This window comes from Magnolia sinica, chromosome 19 (assembly GCF_029962835.1).
Source record: "Magnolia sinica isolate HGM2019 chromosome 19, MsV1, whole genome shotgun sequence".
Lineage (NCBI taxonomy): Eukaryota > Viridiplantae > Streptophyta > Magnoliopsida > Magnoliales > Magnoliaceae > Magnolia > Magnolia sinica.
In genome coordinates this window covers 21,176,662-21,197,437 of record NC_080591.1, presented here as the reverse complement: position 1 = coordinate 21,197,437, position 20,776 = coordinate 21,176,662, and the positions used below count along the sequence as shown (strand labels likewise).

General features: G+C 38.9%; 1 long non-coding RNA gene across 4 annotated transcripts in view; it reads right to left on the bottom strand.

Moving 5' to 3' along the window:
* Positions 1 to 13,031, bottom strand: part of LOC131234825 (uncharacterized) — a 41,821-nt gene extending 28,790 nt beyond the window's left edge. Inside the window, exon 1 of one of the 4 annotated variants that reach the window (XR_009165793.1) lies at positions 12,503 to 13,031. This is a non-coding gene — a long non-coding RNA (uncharacterized LOC131234825). The remainder of the gene's footprint in view (positions 1 to 12,502) is intronic. The other 3 variants (XR_009165794.1, XR_009165791.1, XR_009165792.1) reach the window with 3 other exon arrangements.
* Positions 13,032 to 20,776: the final 7,745 nt, after the last annotated feature.

Below are 20,776 nucleotides of genomic sequence, written 5' to 3'. Positions count from 1 at the left end.
GTGGATGAATTTACCCTCCTTTAATTCTTGTTTGGTCTATAATTTTGATTAATCCGGCCCTAGCATGTGTAGGCCTGGATCCGCATAAGATTCCCCTTGATTGACTGTTTGAACTTTTGTGTGGGATATAGAATTTTGTGTAATTGTTTCTGAACTAGTGTGATCTAAAGCCTAAAAATCTTGCACATCGTACTTGAATTTCATGTCCTGCATCAGGAAAATTGAAAAAAAAAATTCGTTTTCCGCATGTTACTTTATTGTTGGAATCAAAGGAAAACTTTAAAATTAAATTAAATTTTAAAAAAAAAAAAAAACATTCTTTTCTGGATTCCAGCCATCCAAACAGGCATGTTAGTTCTGTTTTATGCCATCTTAGGTTAAAGTTGTAAACTAAAAAAAACTTTGGAGTATGCATTGTATTGCATAAACTAATTTATATAAAAAAATTTATAAAAAAAAATTTTAAAAAAAATCCATGGACAACATATAACAGACAAAAGTCTAAATAAATAATAATAATAATAACCCAACAATACCATGGGATATTGTATAAAAGAGATGCAAGGTTGTGGACCCAGTTGCATCAATTCACCCCAACTTTAATTTTTATTTTTATTTTTATTTATTAAAAAAAAAAAAAAAGCTTTCCCATGAGTTTGCAAAGCAAGGAAGGTCTTCGAAACTTACCATGACTTGATGTCACGTCTTCTTTGGTTTTGTTGGCAGTTGGGGAGAAGGCCAACACACCAGATCAATATCTCACTCATAGGATGGCATTGTACATCATGCTATTCCTTCTTTCCTCCATTGCCAAGGTGTTGATTTTCACTTACCACTGTGTTGAACTCACAGGCCTTAATGAGAGGAACATCGATTGTGGCTTCTCCTGTTGCTTTTGTTGTCGCAATCTCACCTTTCTTGTTGCTAACCTCCAATCCATGGGGTTCGGACATCGTGAGAATGATACCTTCATGATCAACTCCACTTAGATTTCCATAGGATTCACCAATGTGACCATTATGACTTTCTCTTTCACCTCAATGTATGGCTCATGCGCCGTGTTAACCCCAGCTTCCTCTGTAGATCCATTGATTGATCTCGATTGATCCATCCATAGATCTCGATGGTGAATTCATCTTGGACAGCAACACTCTCTTCAAACATGACAACTTTTTTATCTTTGGATAGGCTATGTATACTTGCATCAGTTACAAATTCTTTAATATGCCTTGTTCAAATCCTCCGAACTCTTCTTCTATCATTAATTCATTTTTCATTGATTGTGTGATCTCCCTCCACAGCTGAGTCACCGTCTTCCAACTCTTCTTCACCATGGTAACGGTAGAAAGATGGGAAAGAGTCTGGTGATAAAAACGTACAGGAATTATTGGGATAGCCATGGGTATCAAGATGGAAAGCAGGAGAATAGAAATTACAATGATCTGAAGAGTGAAGGGGACGTACAGATAGAAGTACCAATACAGAGCACATGAGTACCCATGGTTTTAAGACTCGTCCAAGTTGGGTGTGAACCCGCCTGAGTTAACCCTGACTCAAGCAAGTCCAGACTTGACTCAGGGTCAAATGAGTTTATCCAAGTCACTGAAGAGACTTTGTCTACGAAAAGACATCTCAACAAGAACAAGTTAGGAAGGCTGAAGGACAAGTTCTGGGCTGGAAATGGACTGATTTACCACAGGGTGTAGTTTTGGGCTGAATTGTAGGCTGTTTTCGGACCAGTAATATTTCAAATGTTGGCATAAGGCTAAGAAAAAGGGACAAGTTTAGGGTGGAAAAAGCAGGCAAGGAGTGGTCTGTTTAGAGACAGTTGCTGGGCTAAAATTGATGGATTACCAACTTGTCCGAGTCAACTCGGACTTGTCGAGTCCATCTGGTTTGGTACGACGAGCCATCACCACAAATATGCCTAACTCAGGTAAGTGGGATGTGTCACGGGACCGAACAAGTCAGCCCGAGTCAATGAGGATAAAAAGTGGTTAAAATTGGGCTGCAGTTGGGACTCAGATGTGAACAGATTCTAAGATGGTTTGGTCAGTTTTCATAGACACAGGTTTACAAACAGTAGTGCAATAACTGTAGGGGCTGCTATTAAGGGTTCTATGAAGGCTAAGTTGAGTTGCATGGATTGGTCGGGTTGTAGTTTTAGGGCTAGAGCTAGGGTTTGACAGACTGGAGAAAAGAGGGAAAAAATTCAAAAAACCAGCAACTCCGAAGAAAAGAACTTGCTCTAACACCACAGCATGTTTGCAAACCATGGATTCCATGCCAAACAGCGGAAACGGAAAGGGTTTTTCTTTCATGTGGCAATTCGTGTTGTTTGGATGGCAAAGAAAAGATAGATTCCACCAAGCAATAATTACACTTTTTCGTAATTTGAATTTGGCACCCCCAAAAAAAAAAACCAACTAGGTTAATATTGTAATATGAGATTACCACTCGCTGCCCAAATAAGAAGTCAAAATTGGAACTCATATTTTAATAGTTCTCATGGAAATTATCATTGGATGGTTATTATTTTTTTCTAACACTACAACCATGTTTGTAAACCATGGATTCCATGCCAAACAGCAAAAACAGAAAGAGTTTTTCTTTGATGTGATGATTCGTGTGGTTTAGATGGCAAAGAAAGGACAGATTCCACCAAGCAATCATTACACTTTTTCATAATTTGAATTCTTGACAAAAGAAACTATGTGAATATTGTGAGGGGGAATATGAGATTTCCACTTGCTACCTAAACAAGAAGTCAAAATTGGAACCCATGTTTCAATAGTTCTGATAGAAATCAGCATTACATAATTATTGTTTTTTCCTTTCTTTTGCCTTAGATTCCACATATTCAAACATGCCTTATGGGAATTTTTAATTGATTTAAATGAATTATTTGAGACACCCATTGTGTTTTTTATCAAGTATATAAAATAGCAATTGCATGCTTAAAAATAATACATCTTTAATAGCATAATACAACTTATATGAAGATAAATCAAGGGGATTGTGAATCGCATAACTTCCCTAATTTTTTAGGGTGGTATCCCACATCTTTCCAATTCATATATACCTGGGTTTTCGATATGGCACAGAAGTTTATGGTGAGTCAACTAGTTGTAGGATCCTTCTAACTAGGTGTTACACCCGCTTACAATCACACTTTGGACTCTTACCACTACTCCCTCTTCCTTTCTATTTATACTTGTTTACACTTTGAAATAGACACTTCCCCACTCCCACACCCAAATCCGTTGCCAATTTGCTTCACACTTCATGCAACTACAGAGTCAACCACGAATTCGCTCTTTTAGTGCTGAAAATTTTTGGAAGGAAAACCCTCTGGTAAGGATATCGGCAATTGGTTCATCAATGGAAACAAAGCAAGCCGAAAGATCTCCATTCCAAAGCATCATTCGAATAAAATGATAAGGTGTATCAATGATTCGGTCCTAGCTTGGAACATCAGGTTCCCCGCCACATAAGTAGCACTAAGGTTATTGCAATGGACGTATGTTGGAGAAGAGAGGAACTAGCCAAGATCACAAACAAGGGACTGTGACCAGATGACGCCAATGGTAGTAGCAGCCCAATACTTGGCTTCTGCACTTGAATGGGAAACAATAAAATGTTTCTTTACACCCTCATATGATCAAACTCAGCCCTAGATAATCCCAATAACCTATGGTGGAGTGTCAAGCACTTGGGCACCTTGCCCAATCAACATTAAAGTAGGCAAATAAACCAATGAAGGTGGAGCAGCGGAAAAAAGTACCCAAGAAATGCATTTCACCACAGCCACACGAGTATTGGTGTAACAATGCATAAATTCCCACACCTGGTTATCAACATAGGCAATGTCCAAGCTCAATAAAAGTAAAATCCTGAAGAGATAGATTACACTCTTACAGATATTCCAAAAGATGAACCCTATAGGCATGTTTGGATACATGAAATCCAAGGGAATAGAAAAGAAAAAAATAATAATTACCTAATGATGATTTCCATGAAAACTCTCAAAACATGGATTCTAATTTCGAGTTCTTTTTTGGGTAGCAAGTGAAAATTTCATATCCCTCTCACAATACTATCCTAGATTCTTGTGCCAAGAATTCAAATTATGGAAAAGTGTAATGATTGTTGGATGGAATACACCCTTTTCTTTGCCATCCAAACAACACGAATTGTCATATCAAAGGAAAACCCTTTTCCAAATCCATTGTTTGGCATGGAATCCATTGTTTGCAAACATAGCCTAATGAACGGATAGTTTGGACCCAGTAAACATGCGAGTAGCACAAGGCTTTGAAATAAACTCAGGCCGATCCACTTCTCAAGATATGTGTACGACAGGCAATCTCATTTTTCTTGAATTTTGCAAGATAAGGAAGGTGGTTTAACATCATTAATCCCCAGAAATCCAATGCTTAGAAACCCCAAACCTATGTAAATTTTACTATCTACCAACAAACCCCTTTGAACAGATTCATATCCTCAAATCACATTCAAAATAACCTCAGTTTGTGGGCCAGCACACTTTCTAGGTTGGGGCCCACATTCCCTTTATGTTTCAAAACATCTAGGCTCATATCCACACCCCAAGGGGCCTTTTACTCTTGTTTTTTTTTAATATGGGACATGGAAATCCCATTTTCATGCCCCAGAAAGGACCCTGTTTTTTAACTTCCATCTTTGCATCCTGATTTCCCCCACCTCCGCTAGCAGTTTTTCAAAAATCTCATATACCATTGTTTAGACCAACAAGTTAAGCTTCCAAATAAGTCCATGATCAGCCCAATCCAATCTGCAAACATCAAGATACAATCAATTTAAGGTGTGCAACAACAGCCTGGAGAAAACCTTATGATAGCCTAAAAGAGAAAGCAAGAATTTTGAGCCCTATATACCCTTCTTCGCACTAACCTCACCCTCCTTTCACCCTATGAAACTTGTCTTCTAAAATTTCATCTTCAGTTTGATTGGTAAATGGCGATCATATTTGGTTTGGAAAACAGAACTTCTCCTAGAGTTGTTACTTTCTACTGGGTGATTGGAGTCACAAAATCCAAACTCCATAACATTATCATCATCTAAGCCTCATCCCAACCAAATGGAGTCAGCTATAAGAATCTCGACCTGTCATTCCACTCTATCATGGAACACATCTTCAATTAAACCACACCTCATAAAATCTTTTCTTACTACCTCCATCTACATCCTTTTGGACTTCCTTGTTGCCCTTCTATATAGCCTTCAATTTGAACCAACTTAACCCTCCTAACTAGTGCAGTTCTTAGTCTCCAATGCACATGGCCAAACGATCTAAGTCTATTTTCCCTCATCTTATCACCTATTAGTCCCATGAATATGGTCATTTCTAATTATATCATTCCTCACCTTACCACTCATCAAGTTCAACATCCTCATTTCAGCTACAGTCATTCTATGAACTTGGTGTTCATTGACTGCCCAACATTCTGTCCTATAAAGCATAACTAGTCCCATAGTCATCCTATATTCCTATAAAATCTCCTCTTCAGTTTGAGTGGTATGCCGCGATCACATAAAACTCCGGAGGCACATCTCCACTTCATCCACCCAGCTATTATTCTATGAGTAAGATCCTTCCCAATTTCTCCCTTCTCATGAATTGTCAACCCAACATATCAAAAGTGGTCATTGGGGTATCCATTTTTACAAAAATTGTATTTCATATACTTTATTTTTGTTCAGCTAATTTTAAACCTTTTATTCTAAAGCATCCCTCCATAGTTCTAGCTTTGTGTTTACCTTGTCCCTACTCTCGTCAATCAAACCATGTCATCTACAACAACAGACAACACAGGATCTCTTCCAGATCACACATTATCAAAGACAAAAGTAAAGAGAATGGTTTCTATTAGAGGGAAAGTCTACGAATCATGTCTTGATTTATTTCCAATTTCCTTATGGGGTCTAGTGGCAAATTCTTAATTTGTTTGAGGTGGATTGGTTGATGATCTATTCTACAAATAGGCTCCTTGAAGCATGGAAGTTTGGTTTCAAATGGGAAGAGATGAAATTCTCCAACATATATCTCTTCTAGCAACATGGTGGTCAATATGGAAGGAGTGGAATAACAGGCTTTAGAAATAAATCAAAAAGCATCTCTCTGGTGGCCAAAAAAAAAAAAAAAAGGATCTGGAAAATGATGATTTCCTGTGACGAGTAAGTAATTCGAGGGAGTTGCCTATGATAATCTAAGAAGAGGATGGTTGGACATTATTAAGGAATTAGACATCCTACAATTCACTTGGTTTGGGAGCCTCCTCTAAGTGGAATGTGGAAGGTTTAACTTCAGTGGAAGCTCAAGTAGGCATCCAGGTCGGGAAGAAATTGGAGTGGGGGAGGATTCATCATATCTATGTGGGTCTAATTGGAACATTTATGGATCATTGATCGTACCATTTGCATTATAATAAAAACGAACAGCCTATTTCCCGAGCTATTGATTGGAACATTAGGATCATCTGAGCAAAGTGATCTTTTAAACGTGGGACCCACACAAGTGGTCTAGATCAATGATTCAATTGTTTATAGTAGAATCAATGCCATTATCAACATCGTCACCTAAGCCTTATACCAATTGATTGGGGTTGGCTACATGAATCATGTTCTGCCATTCCACTCTATCAAGGGTCGGATTCATAATGGAAGTTATGGCATAAGTTTGACGCATGCTACCAACCAAACGTTACCCTCCTTTATTTGACCTTAAGACCGGCAATTGGCTTTGTGCGGCCCATCAGAACATTATTAACATGTGTTCATATTTGTTCATTGGATTATTTTGAGTTTTCCCAATGTTTGAGTTTATATGTATGGATGTGATAATTTCATGATAATGAATTCATATAGATATTTATATTGTCCATCATGATGAGATGTGGCCAAAATTCGTCGATTAAAGGCTTAGTCCGCTTCTCCCACGATGTAAACCATTGTGCAGATATGCACAACAGGAGTAATGCATATTGAGATGCATGTATATATGAAATGTACCTCCACCCTTATTTATGAGATGCTCAGGATGAGATCTCACATATATTGGCTCCACACCTAGTCAGATCGTGGAAACCTAGATATTGAAGTGGTAATGGATCATTGGTTGATTGAATGGATCCCGCATTATAATCACATAGACAACGAATGCTTAATCATTCATGATGTGTGAATTGAGCTACACGTGTTGCGAGTGCAATTACCTACAAGCAACGAATCGCTTCCAATCTAGTCATGAGAGCATGCTAGCCCCAATATGTGACTCTTATTCGTATTAGTCTATGCTATGTGGCAAGCTCTCGATAAGGTGACACAACTTTGGTGTGCATTCTCAAGGCTATGCGCGTAAATTCAACTGGGTCAGAAGAACGCTAGGAATGTGGCCAAATCAAAAACGATTCACGACAATCAGATGGAAGAATATTGTAGATGATCACATAGCGGTGATGATGCACAGGAGACTCATCTAAGGTGTTGGATCGAATGGACGGTTGGATTTTATTGCAAATTGTTTTTGAAAAACATTTGTATATTATTGTATTAGTATTTTCAACAAGTTTCAATCGATCAAGTTTACGAAGATAAAATTCATTCAATCTCAAAAGTATATGAGTGTCTGCCATGATTGAAGAATTGGAATTTCCGCACGTGCACATATGGAATCAAACATGCCTAATTGAGTGTGATAAGATCAATAGTCTAGGACAAGCGGTTAGAGATTGGGACAAATCGTGTCTAGTCCACTTGTGAATTTTGTGCGATGTCATCCCCTAAGGAGGATTACAGTCTCAGAGATCTCACACTAGATCTACTTGACTGTTGAGTGTAGATTGGGTTTTTCTAATTAGGAGGGAGAGTGGTAATTTGGAACACCTCATTACCACCATAACTTAAGAGATGTTGGAGTTGGTCTCTAATTGGAATTTCTCTAAGATCAGGGTCTATAAATTAGATGTAGGGCTTTGGTTTGAGAAACTTATCTCCCATATCTCCAACCCTAGCCCTATAGAAACCCTTTCTCCTAGAAACACCAAATCTAGAGGTCCCATAGTGTTATAGTGTTCTCTTCCCTTATGATTGAGAATATGCATCTTTAGTGGGTTTTCCTTCATCTTCATGCGTTTTTCATGTAGCAAAGAAGATTATCCGGTAACACATTTGAGGTAATTTCGCTCCTGAAAATTTTTAAATTGGTTTATTTTTTAGTGTTTCCGCTTGTGGCAATGGGAGCACAAAAGTCTCATAGTCATTGGCGCAATGTAATAGGCTATTATATAGGCTAATAACAATCAAACACTATCTAATAGTCTGGTACAAAGGTTGATTACAATCAACAAGTTTGTAATAGAATCAATGTGAATTGCCTATTTCCATAACCGCTAGATGGTTAGGATCATTTGACCAAGGTGAATTGTAAAGAGGTAGGAGCAATCCAAGGAGGCAAGGATAGACCCACATAATAATGTTCTATATCAATGACCAGACTGTTTATAGTATAATCAAAATGGATTGTTTGTCGAGCCCATGGCTCAAAGGTAGAGAGACTACATTGCAACATTGAGATCCTGGGTTCGAACCCAGCCTTCCTTAAGGAAATAAAATATACAAAAAAGAAAAGAAAAGAAAATCCCTTGTAATATAATCATAGGTGAAACACCCCAAATAAACCAACAATAGAACATGATTAACTAATTATCTATACATAAGCAGTGCACATTAACACATTTTAATCCCTCCCGTTCCACAAATTTAGAGAAGTGAATAAGAAAAAATACGCTCATCTACAAGATCACAAGTGAAATTTTGAGGTCCACTAGCACCACATGCCCCTTAACACAGAGTACATCCCAAACTGGCACATGTGAAGCTGTTCTTGGCCTCTCACCATGAAGATGATTGACAAAAATTAGGCAAGCCCGCTCATCAAGAAAGCTAAATGGACAGCAAGTTCTTTTAGACCTTCAGTTGTTTCCATGTGAGGTGGTCTGCCTAAAGAGTGGGCAGCCTGATTTATGTGCAATGTCATCAGTGAAGTGGGGTCCACGTTATGCAGAACACGTTTCATTTCAGAATGTGTGCTGCATGTGGAAAGCAGATGAAGGGTGCAGCACATAACGGTCCGCCTTACGTACGGGATGTTCTGCGCACTCATGCTAGGTCCGTGCACATGCAGCATGTGGAGCTACCAAACCTCTTAATTTTCAAACCATACTTAGCTAACCCTCAAATTAGACATTAATAAATAAATACAAATCTTTCTTTGTAATTAGCCCATCATCAAGATATCTTGTTCCGCCCATGAAAATCAACTGCAATTGATGTAAACCAGCTGACAAAGTTAAAGAGTGAATTTAGTTTTGGGAGCCTTACTTACCTCTTTGGCACGTTAAAAGCAAAGAGATATAATGCAGTACTCCCGTATAAAATTTTTAAAAAAAAAATAATAATAATAATAATTAAAAAAATTTATTAAAAAAAAAAAACCTCAATTGCAAATGCCGCATTCTTTTAGGGGACCTAAATGTCACAAGTCCATTACAAAACTGAAACATATAATTATAGATTCCTAACCATGACTGCAACTTATCAGGGTTCGAGCCTGTAGCTTAGTGTAGCCGGCGTGTTTCAAGATTGAGGTCTTGGGTTCGAGCCCAGCTTAATAATAAAAAGAAAAAAAGAAAAAAATCTAAATCAATGAAATCAATCTTCAAAAGAAATTCTATAGAATTAGGAAAGAAATTATAATTAAACAATCTATTATAAGTGGAAATATCAAAGCTGGATAGAGCAAAACAGCAGTTTTAATTCAGCCAGCAATCTTACAGGTGGGCCCCACTTTCCATGATCCAACCATTCATCTGGTGGCCCCATTATGAATGGGGCATGCCATAAAATAAAATAAAAAATAAAAAAAGCAAGAAAGAAAACCCACCCACTGGAATACCATCAACAGGCCATGAAACACACGATTATGTACATTTGATGGAAAATATTCTTGTTGAATGGCCATCTATAAAGGAGGCCACTAGATGAACGATCTAAGTTATTTGAAGGATTTGTTTTTTTTCAAGGTAAGAAACTTTATTAGGCCAAAGGCAGAAAACCAGAACAAAGAAACAAGCAGAAGCAAACATAAAAAAGAAAAGAGAAAGGAAAATACAGGAGCTGAATAGCTCAAACCCAACCCTAAAAGATCAAGGGCACCACTCTCTCACACTCTGAATCACCTTACATAACACTCCCCTGACAGAACTACTTTTGTTCTCAAAACAACGAGAATTTCTCTCCAACCAAATGAACCACAAGCCTGCAAGCAAGACCAGTCTCCACCTCTTCTTCCCCAATTTGCCCCCACCCCAAACATCCCATGATCTATGGTGGCCCTCAATTGAAAGTGACAACTGACAAGAAAATCACAATCTATATCAGTATAATAGAAAGTAGTATAGCCAACAACTTGTGCTAAGATTGATAGTGTCATGGTGGCATGTAACCAACTCAGAAGTTGATTTCTGTGTACTACTGAATGTAAGTAGGATTTAAGCGAAGGGACCTACCTCCCAAATCATTAACAACTTCAATACATTGTGGCGGGGATTGTGTTGCGTCATTGATGAGATTCACCACATTACTGACCTTAATTGGCATCAATTAGCAGCTCTAGAGTAAGTAATTTGATCCATCGAGTTTGATGGCCCTTTGCTTCATATTAGATAAGCCCGAGGGCAGAGCAGTTGATGAGAAAGCTGCAGTCATGGTTTGGGTGGACGAAGCAACACCGATAATGATTTAGATGGTATAAAGTGATCATCATGTGTAGCTCTGGAAGTGTTTACAAGTATCAAGGGCGAGTAGAGACAGCAGACAAGGTCCGTGAGCGACAGGTAATGTTGTAGGAGGTGGATGTTGTGTAGGGGCAGATTGTCAGGTTTGATGAGAGTCAAAGCGATTGGGTCTACATTGCCATCCTAGAGTACCAAGAAACAAGCATCTCCCAATCCAGTGATGAGGCCGAATATCGCACTCTTGCTGGTATTGAGGCAGACAATCAGTGAATACATTACCTCCTTTGTGATACTAATGTTTGGTTATCCTTGGATCCATTAATCTACTGTGAATGATAATGTCAGTGTCACCTATCTTGCAGCCAATTCAGTTATGCATGTTCACACCAAACATATTGAAATTGACTATCACTTCATTCAAGAACTTGCGGCACATGGATCGCTTCCGGTCCTTTTTGTTTGCAATATCGATCAGTAAGTCAATAGATTCACTAAAGGCCTGACAACTTCTCGCTTTCTTGATTTTTTCAGTCCAAGCTGACCGTTCACTCTCTGGCAACAATCACCTTGTGGGGGAGTGTGGAGAGATGATGTGAGATATACCAATCTCACCCTGTAACTATGTGCGGACTGTGTAACTATGTATAAACCACATAGAGCTCATGTCTTGTAATCGTGATATCACAAGAATCTCATGTCTTTTTACATAGTGATACATATCCACGCAATTGGGTGTAGAGTTCTTATTTAAAATCAATGTTTCTACTGTTTAGATCACTATAAAATGGCACCAAGTTGCAGAAACTGACAATTAATAGAAATCTACAATGGCTCTGCCTGAGCAATATATAATACGTCGAAGATCAACGGTCTGGTCCAATTGAAGGAGGGCCCCACCAACACCCCAAGAGAGACTATGGTAGAATAACCCTTATTCTAAATCAAACATTTTTCAACAAAAAAGAAAGAAAGAAAAGAAGAGGGAAGGAAAAAAGATGTGCATTGATTTATTTCCCCAGAAAAAAAAAAATTTTGATGTGGAGTTATTTGATAGTCTGGCTACGTCTGACGTTTGATATGCAGGCACTTAGAAATGGGACATGTACCATTTACAAACTAAAATTAGAACGAAAAAATTGTGGAATCCAATGTCCATAAGTTCAGTCCAAAAATCCGATTTTTGAACAATCATAACCTCTGATTCATGGATACTTGTTTGCTGGAATAAGACATTTGGATACGTTCCATTTTAACCGTCCAATAAATGTCCACCAATCTAATAACCAGATAATAAACTAATCGTAATCTTTTGTTTGTGTTACATCTAAATTGCTACCCAAAATTTGAATTATGTATATGCCATGAATGCAATTTCTAAATAATTTCTAAGTGCCTGCGTATCATCCATCACACCCTGCAGGAGTATCAAAGTTTTCCTCAAAAGTAAATAGAGGGAATAAATTATCACCCCTCAACCGCATATGCAGCAAATATATGCAAATCCAGACCGACCAAACAGTGGGGCACATTGTGGATGGGGCATAACCTAAAAAAGTCAAAATGATTGACCAATCCTAACCGTCCAACCATCGAGAATGGATGGTTAGAAGTAAAAACCTCGATGGTCCAAATCCAACAGGCAAAATCAGATGGTGTGTTAAGATTACCCAGCAGTGAGAGCTTCCGCCCTTGTTCCATCCAATATAGGTCCCCCCGGGATGGACGGTCTGGATCTCCGTAAATGCATGACACGTGTACAGTTCAGGTTCCATCTCAAAACACTGAAACAAACAGAAATAAGGAATTAAAAAGGAAAGGAAAAACAACTTCCCACCGATTTTGCTAAACCTCAGCAACAATTTGAAGCTTCGACTCTGCATCCGAATTTAGGGGGAAAATAAATAAATAAGACGCCATTTTTACGGTCGGACAAGAAAATCAAGAGAGTGAGAAAATGGACGGCTGAGATTTGAGCAATCGAGAGCCCTTCTTTGCCCGGGAATTGGAGCTTGGCCTCCTCACTTTGCCTGGCGTCGCTGCTATCTAGCTCTCTCATCAGCGGCAGAGTGTAATGCGAAATCTGCGCACTGTGGGCGTATTTTAGTTAGCGGTGTTAATGGACCGGGTTGCCCGTCCGGATTTGGGTCCTGGCCCGATTTGGCCGAGCTCGGGCTGGAGAAGCACGCCCGTGTCCGGGCACGAGCTTAAACTCAAGGTCATTTTAAAACGGGCCGAGCTCCAACCACATAAAACAGCCCACAGCCCGCCCAAATCCTTCCTGGTCCGTTAGGGTAAAGATAACACGAGAAATTTTTTAAATATCCACATTACCAGCAAGCCCCCTCCCTCTCTCCTACTCTGATTCCTAGGTTTCTGAAATCTCAATGAAAATTTTGAAGTGTCATTTGGCACCATGGATACAAGGATTTGAACATATTTCAAATCCCCTGTTGTTTGGCACCATAAAGTAATTGGGGAGTTTCTCAAATCCAAAAGTTTCAAATATCCTCAAATTCAAATGCGGGATTTGAAATCTACCATGAAAGCTTATATTACATTTAAAATCCTTTCAAGAGCTGCATGTGTAACATGTGTGTCACTAGGTTATTATTTTATTGAGCACATGGCTTACTAGTGGTATCCCAAAACAATTAGATCATCAATTGCATTACTATAATTATTTTAATGTGTTGATCAATGCCATCCAAATATTTTCTATGTAAATCAACAGTTAAAATTGTTGGTTAGTTATTCGGACATGATCTTGTGCTTGTAGCCCATCTAAGACTTGGAATTTCATTATTTTCGGGCAAAGCATATATTTTAATAGGCTTATTACAACTATTGTATCAAACATTACATGTGTTCACTTATTAGAGACACCAAAGTTGATTTAGTAATTAAATTCAAACCCCCGTAGATATATTGTACATAGCCACTTTTGGATTAAAGTTATTCCCAATCCAAGGTGCTAAACGCAATATGAGGACTTCAAATCCAGGAGGTTCCAAATCTTGGAGATTCCAAATCCATGCTCCCAAACTGACCCTAAGAGCTTTGAATGCCTATAAAGTTCTTAAGTTGCAAAGGAATTACAAGTAATTTGGTTATAGGAGCTCTTTGGATGCATGTGTTTGTCTATAAAGCATTTATTGGCTGCAAATAGATTATACATTTTAGTTGTAATCTAAAATCATGTAAAAAGTCAAGTTTCAAAATATAGGTAAAGTTTTTACAATTAAAAGCATTACACATAATAGAACACAATGGTTAATATATTCTTATGACATGTGGGGCCTACCGTAACATGCATGGTACATCCAATCTACCCATCATGTACTTCCCTTGATATTCTCGTATGGCCTTGAAAAAATAGTTAGTCCAATATCCAATGGACCACATGAAGGAAGGATGGGACGTCCACCATTAAAAACTTCTATATTGCATTTTGGGGCTACTATGATGGGTGAAAGACATTTAATTTATTTAGTGTGTGCGCTTTAATGCTTTCTTAGGGCCTTAAAAAAATTAAGTCTTTCTTATGTGATTTGCAAATTCTGGAAGGTTTACTGCCTAAGCTTTATGATATGAATATTATTTTTAATCATTGTAAACACTTTACTGGCTAGCTAAATACATAATTTATTTACCTATAAACAGAACATATTATCCCTTAAAAGACAGACAGAATAGCATGTAAACTGATTACACCCGAAACTTTATTTAGGGTATAATGTATTTACAACTAAAAAAATTACAAACGTCCAAACAACCCCTTAGCCATTTTCGCACTCTCTCCTATTTTAATTCCTAGGGTTTTTGAAATCTCAATGCAAACCTTGGCCATTTTCGCACCTTAGAAGATTTCCATATTTCTCCTTGAATGTTTTGGCATGACATTTTGGATTGATCTCGAAGGTTATTTTTTACTTCGGAGTCGGTTCGAAGTTTCTTTTTTTGTGATTTTTGCCATATTTCGAGACATCTTTTGATTATTATTCTAAGATAAACATGTTTGGATGTTTTTTTTTTTCATTTTTTCATATTATTGTAATTTAGAAAAAATTTCATATCTCCGCTGACCTTTTGGATATTGACCAAAAGCCTTTCGCTTTTAAATTGTTTTTTAAAACTTGTTTACTAATTTCTTATGCGTTTCAAATATTCAGGAGTTGTTTAGCATCTCTACTAGCGATAACTTATCTGCTTATTCTAAAAAAGCAAACTTTTGTTTTAAAAAAAGATTGCTTGATAAAACTTGTATTTTACATCTTATTCTTTTAGAAGCTAACAAAGAAGCTTTGAAAAAGATAAGTGATATAAAGGTCACTTTTTCTTTAAGAGTTTATTTAGCTTAAGTAGGTAGATATATTAAACTAATTTCTACACAAATTTATCCTCAAACTTTTGAAGTAATTTTCATTGTATCCTCATACCGTCTCTTTTCAATTTTTGTAAAGTAAGCCCACATGATGAACAACCCATATTGAAGGTGGGGCTCCACATGATGAATGGTCTACATCAAGGTGGACCCACATAATGCAATATCACATCAAAGGTTAGCCCCACATGATGGGTGCCCTACATCAAAGTGTGGTCCCACGTGATGGTTGATCCATATCAAACGGGCCCCACCCAATGGACTATCCACATTGAAGGTGGGACGACATAATGGAAGGTTGACATCAAAGGCAGGCCCACATGATGAACGACCCATATTGAAGTTTGAGCCCCACATGATATACGGTCCACATTGAAGGTGGGACCTGCATGATGGATGGTGAACATCAAAGGTGGGTCCCATGTGATGGATGACCCACATCAAATTTTGGCCCTGCCTGATAGACTATCCACATCAAGTGGGCATCACATGATGAACGGTTCATAGTAAAGATGGGAGTCGTGGGACTCACATGATGGATGGTGGATATGGGCCACACGAGGACATTTAACCAACATTGCTCCTTAGGAATGGCCCACATTGTGACCTTCCCTTAGGCCTTATCAGGCCCGTTCTCATTCGTCTCTAAGTGGATTGACCCAAATCGATGGGCCCCATTGATATTGCATGATTTGTTGAGACTTAAATATTGTATAAATTTTTCCATTTATATCTTGGTTTTATGAACATAAATCAGCTTAATGTTCTATTTTACTCATGTATGTGTTGCAAGGTGAATTTAAAAGTTTAGATTGAAAAAGTATGCTAAAAGCATGGACTTGATGCTCAAGAATCACCAAGGCAATGGATAGATTTTAGGAGGCCAAGATTGAAGAATTCGCATACCAAAGATCTAAGAAAACCAAGTGAGGAATGAAAAGAATCAAAAATTTGAAGTGAAGAATTTTGAAATCATCCTGAAAAGTGTATTCTGAAGCTCTAAAGTCTATTTTAGAAAACTGCGTAGCGAAAAAGACTATTTTAATGAAACTGTGCAACGAGAAGTCTATTTTAACAAACTGCGTAAATTTGAGGCGGTTTCTAGAGTTTTCCAACTTTGTACAAAAAATGGAGTTCCCTACTTATAAATAGGGCTTCATAGGGCTAGAGCTGGGCATCGGACCGAGTCGAATCGGATTGGGTCCAACTCGACCCGGTCCGAGTTCTGCATGGCCTGACTCGAACTTGGACCGATCCGGGATCGAGTCCGGGTTATCTGACCCAATCCGATCCTAACACATGCTGCCCTGGATTGATCCGAGTCGGATCGGATTGGGCCAGGTTCAGATCGGTTGTTTTCCCTGCCTTCCTTAACCCAAATAGCCGAACAGACGGTTCAAGTTGTCAATTAGACTTAAATAGACTGTCCAATTTCCAAATACTACTCATCAGATGCCCATAAATAGCACTCTGATCAAAATGGACGGTCCAGATCATTGATTAAACTAATGATAAAACCCTAATGCCAATTCTAAGAGCTTTGAATAACGGATAAAAAGCTGGAGGAAAGCGGAGAGATTTCTGAGTATTTTTTAAATCAAAAAAGGGAAAAAAGAAATGGATATGAGAAATTACGATAATAACCTTGGTGATAACCCTGTAGGAGATGTATGCTTGGACGCCACTACCCAATTTGACAGGGTCAATTACAGAAACAAATAAATATGGTTGTGTTGAAGGAGATCTAGGGCTTTGTAATGACCCTGAAAGGCTTCTCTGCTGGAAAAATAAAAATAAAAAATAAAAACAGAGAGATTTCCATTTCAGTCCCTCAATTCTAGCATGCAGATATGAATGCAGGAGGAGAATATGGATGACAGTATCGTAATTACCATGGTAGTAATGCCATGGCATGGATATCTGTCAAAACAGATCTAGCGCTCGTCCGTTGTTCGGGTTGGGTTAGGGTAAGAAAAGAGGGGAAAGGGAGAGTCAGTAAGAAAAACAGAGGGTTAGAAAAGTTAGGGTAAAAAAATAAAAAATATATTTTATACTACCCGCCCGTCGTTCGGTTCGGGTATCCGGATCGGTCCGGACAGAGGTCTATCTAGACACGACCCAAAAAAGATCGGATCTGAAAATCCCAACCCGATCAGGCCCGATCTTGGCCGTCGGTTCTGTTTGGAACAGGCCGTTTCGGGTCGGATCCGCCGGATTGGGTCACAAATGCACACCTCTACCTAGGGCATTCCTAAGCATCATTAAAGGCATCTCAAAGCAAGATTTAAGGGTTTTTTAAGAGTTTTTTATTAAAGTTTTATAAGTTATTTTTTTATTTTAGATCTTTTCTATTTGTATTTATTTTTTCCTTATTGCTTTTATTTCTACAATTTAATTATGTGTTTCTAAGTTCCTTCTAACCCAAGCTAGAAGGGAAGCACATGGGTTTAATAATTCTTTAAGTTATGATGATTGATTGTTTTAATGATGAGAAGAATAGTGTATGCATGTTATCTATTATTTAGGTTTTGTTTTTGACCCTCTTATGAAATCCATATGTTTCCATCATATGAGATCCACATTGATGGATAGGCTTACCCTAGATCAATCAGATTTCCTATATAGGAGAGGTTCTCAACCTACTATATTTCTTTGATTTTCATTACCTCATAGATATTGAATACTTAAAATCACTGGTGCTTGAGAATATATGTCAAATGTGCAAATCCATGATTTTCTAATCTTTTATATCATTTATTAAAACATTTAAACTGTTTTATTTTCCTATTAGGCTGACCATAGTGCTCAGATCCTAGTTGTATTATCTAAGTCATCATGATTTTGGAACATTAACCTATGTGTGGAACTTTGAAGCTTGGGTGTTATTTTAATTCAGTTGAATTACATCCATTCAAAAATTCTAAAATTAAATCATCAGTTTAGTTTTTATTACTTAGTTGGTTTTATATTTGATTTTTTCCTTCTCGCAATTCATCTCCCTGTGGGATCGAACCTGTATTCATAGGATGTTACTTACGAACCTTTGCACTTGGAGGCAAGCAATCATGATCCATTTATTCTTTTGAGCTAACCCAAATTGTTGGGCCCCCATTGGTTTCTTGTAGGATTGTAGGTTGGCCACCTAAGCCCAACCTCGATTTGAGGATAGTCCATCCTCGCCATAGGCAGAGGAACCCGTGCTATCGGAATCGGCATATCCACAGTCGAGGAATGACCCTCCATGCTATGAATCTGTTGTCTGTCTATGGATCTCGCCTTGCATGTATAGGCCGATCATCAATGTCGGTAGCGATGCCGATTATTGATGTCGATTATAAGTATGTGATAGCATAACATCATGATACATACCCATACGCACCATCTGCTTGTTTGTTATGAGATATGGTTGACCATTGCATGTGGCATTGGGCAGGTTGTTCATGGGACTCCCTGACAGGTGGAGTTGTCCCATATGAGCGCACGACATATGCAGGATTGATGTATGATTGGACTGCATAACTCATGCATCTTGCATTGTGTGATTATGATTATTGTACGCCTTATCAACATCAAGACTATAGCCTCCACAGATATAGCATGGATGGCAGGATTGGATACCGAAAATACTATTTAAGCACGGAAGCGCGTAGGATGTCCAAGGGTGAAAGTCCCCAAACCTTTATGGTACCATGAAGGATGCTCCAATACATAAACCGAGTGAATGTATGACCGCATGAGGGCCGAATACCAGAAGGTAGACTCGCATGATGAACGACCCATATTGAAGGTGCCCCCCATGATGAATGGTTAACATCAAGGTGGGCCCACACAATGCATAGTTCACATCAAAGGTGGGCCCCATATGATGGATGGCCCGCATCAAACTATGGCTCAACATGATAGACCATCCATGTGAAGTGGTCCCCACTTGATGGACGGTCCACATCAAAGGAGGGTCCCACATGATGGATGATGGATGATGGACATCAAAGGTGGGCCCACATGATGGACGATCGACGTCAAAGGTGGGCCCATATGATGAACGACTCATATTGAAGGCGAGGCCCCACAAAATAAATGGTCCACATCAAGGTGGACCACAAAACGGACGGAGTGGGCCTTACATGATGGATGGACCATGTCAAAGTGTAGCCCTTGGTGATGGACAATCCATATCAAGTGGGCACCACCTAATGGACAATCCACATCCAAGGTCTTGCATGATGGATGACCCATATCCAAAGTAGCTTAACATGATGGGTGATCCACATAAAAGGTGCTCCCACACGATGAATGGTGAACATCAAAAGCGAGCCCCACATGATGGACAATCCACTTTGAAGGTGGGGCCCACATAATGGACACATCAAATGTGGACTTCACATGATGGGTAATGGACATTAAGGGGCCCACATAAAGACAATTAGCATTGATGGTGGGCCTCACATGGTGGATGACCTACATCAAGGTTAGGCCCAACATAATGGACAATCCATGTCAAACCCTTAATGATGAATGTTACACATTCAAGATACGCCTCACATGATGGACGGTCCACTTTGAAAGTTTGGTTCACACAATGGACGATCTACATCAATGATGGGCTCCACATGGTGGAAGGTCCACATCCAATGTCCAACATAATGGACAGCTCCAATGTCTTAAAACATAAAGATTGTAGCCATCTATTCTTTTGTTATTTGGGCCACAATCAATCTATAAAGAAAGACTGCCCCGATTCTCCAAACAAGTTCTACACCGCTTGTTGGTGGGCCACTAGTTCTAAAATTATAGAATAATGTTCATCTCATTGGGCTTGACATCCATCGTGGGAGTCGGACCTGGGTACAGCCTAGAACCGCTCAACTTAAGCTAAAGGACGAGTGCATGAGAAGTGCAAATACCCCAAAGAAAGGAGCTGGAACTTAAGTGAATTGGGTCATCCACTCTTATGCAAAGTTGAGGATTTCGGACCGTCGGTTTATGACCAAACTTCACACATAGAGTGAGGATATTTTTCTGCTCATATCCATATAGCCGCGGCCCCGATCGACCATCGGCGACCGTTGAACAGACTTCTCATCATATCTGTCGATCGGCGCATCCAAATGGCGGGCCGATCATATCCATACGTAGATCATCATTAGGGCTAACTATCCTACGGTGTGTATTGACTTGTACGCCCCATAGTGGGCCCTAGAGCTTAGAAAGACCCTCTAATAGGTCTAGTATAGTAAAAACCTAGCACTTGGGGCCATTTGCACCAAATCTGGCATTATAAAAGGGCCTCATTTGGGGCACCCCTCTCCCCATACGAATTTGTCCTAGAGAAGGAAGGAGAGAAGAGAGAAAAGGGAGAAGAGAAAGAGGAGAAAGGAGAAGAAAGAGAGAGGGAGAAGAAAGGAGAGGAGTATGTGGTAGGAGGTGGGGCCCAAGGAAGCTCAACCTTGCAACGCTCTACCCATTCTCCAAGGAAACCTCCACCAAACCCACACATGCCAAGAAGCGGAGGTAAGAATGGTATATTTCCCTTCAATAGAGCAACTTAGTGTAGATTTCT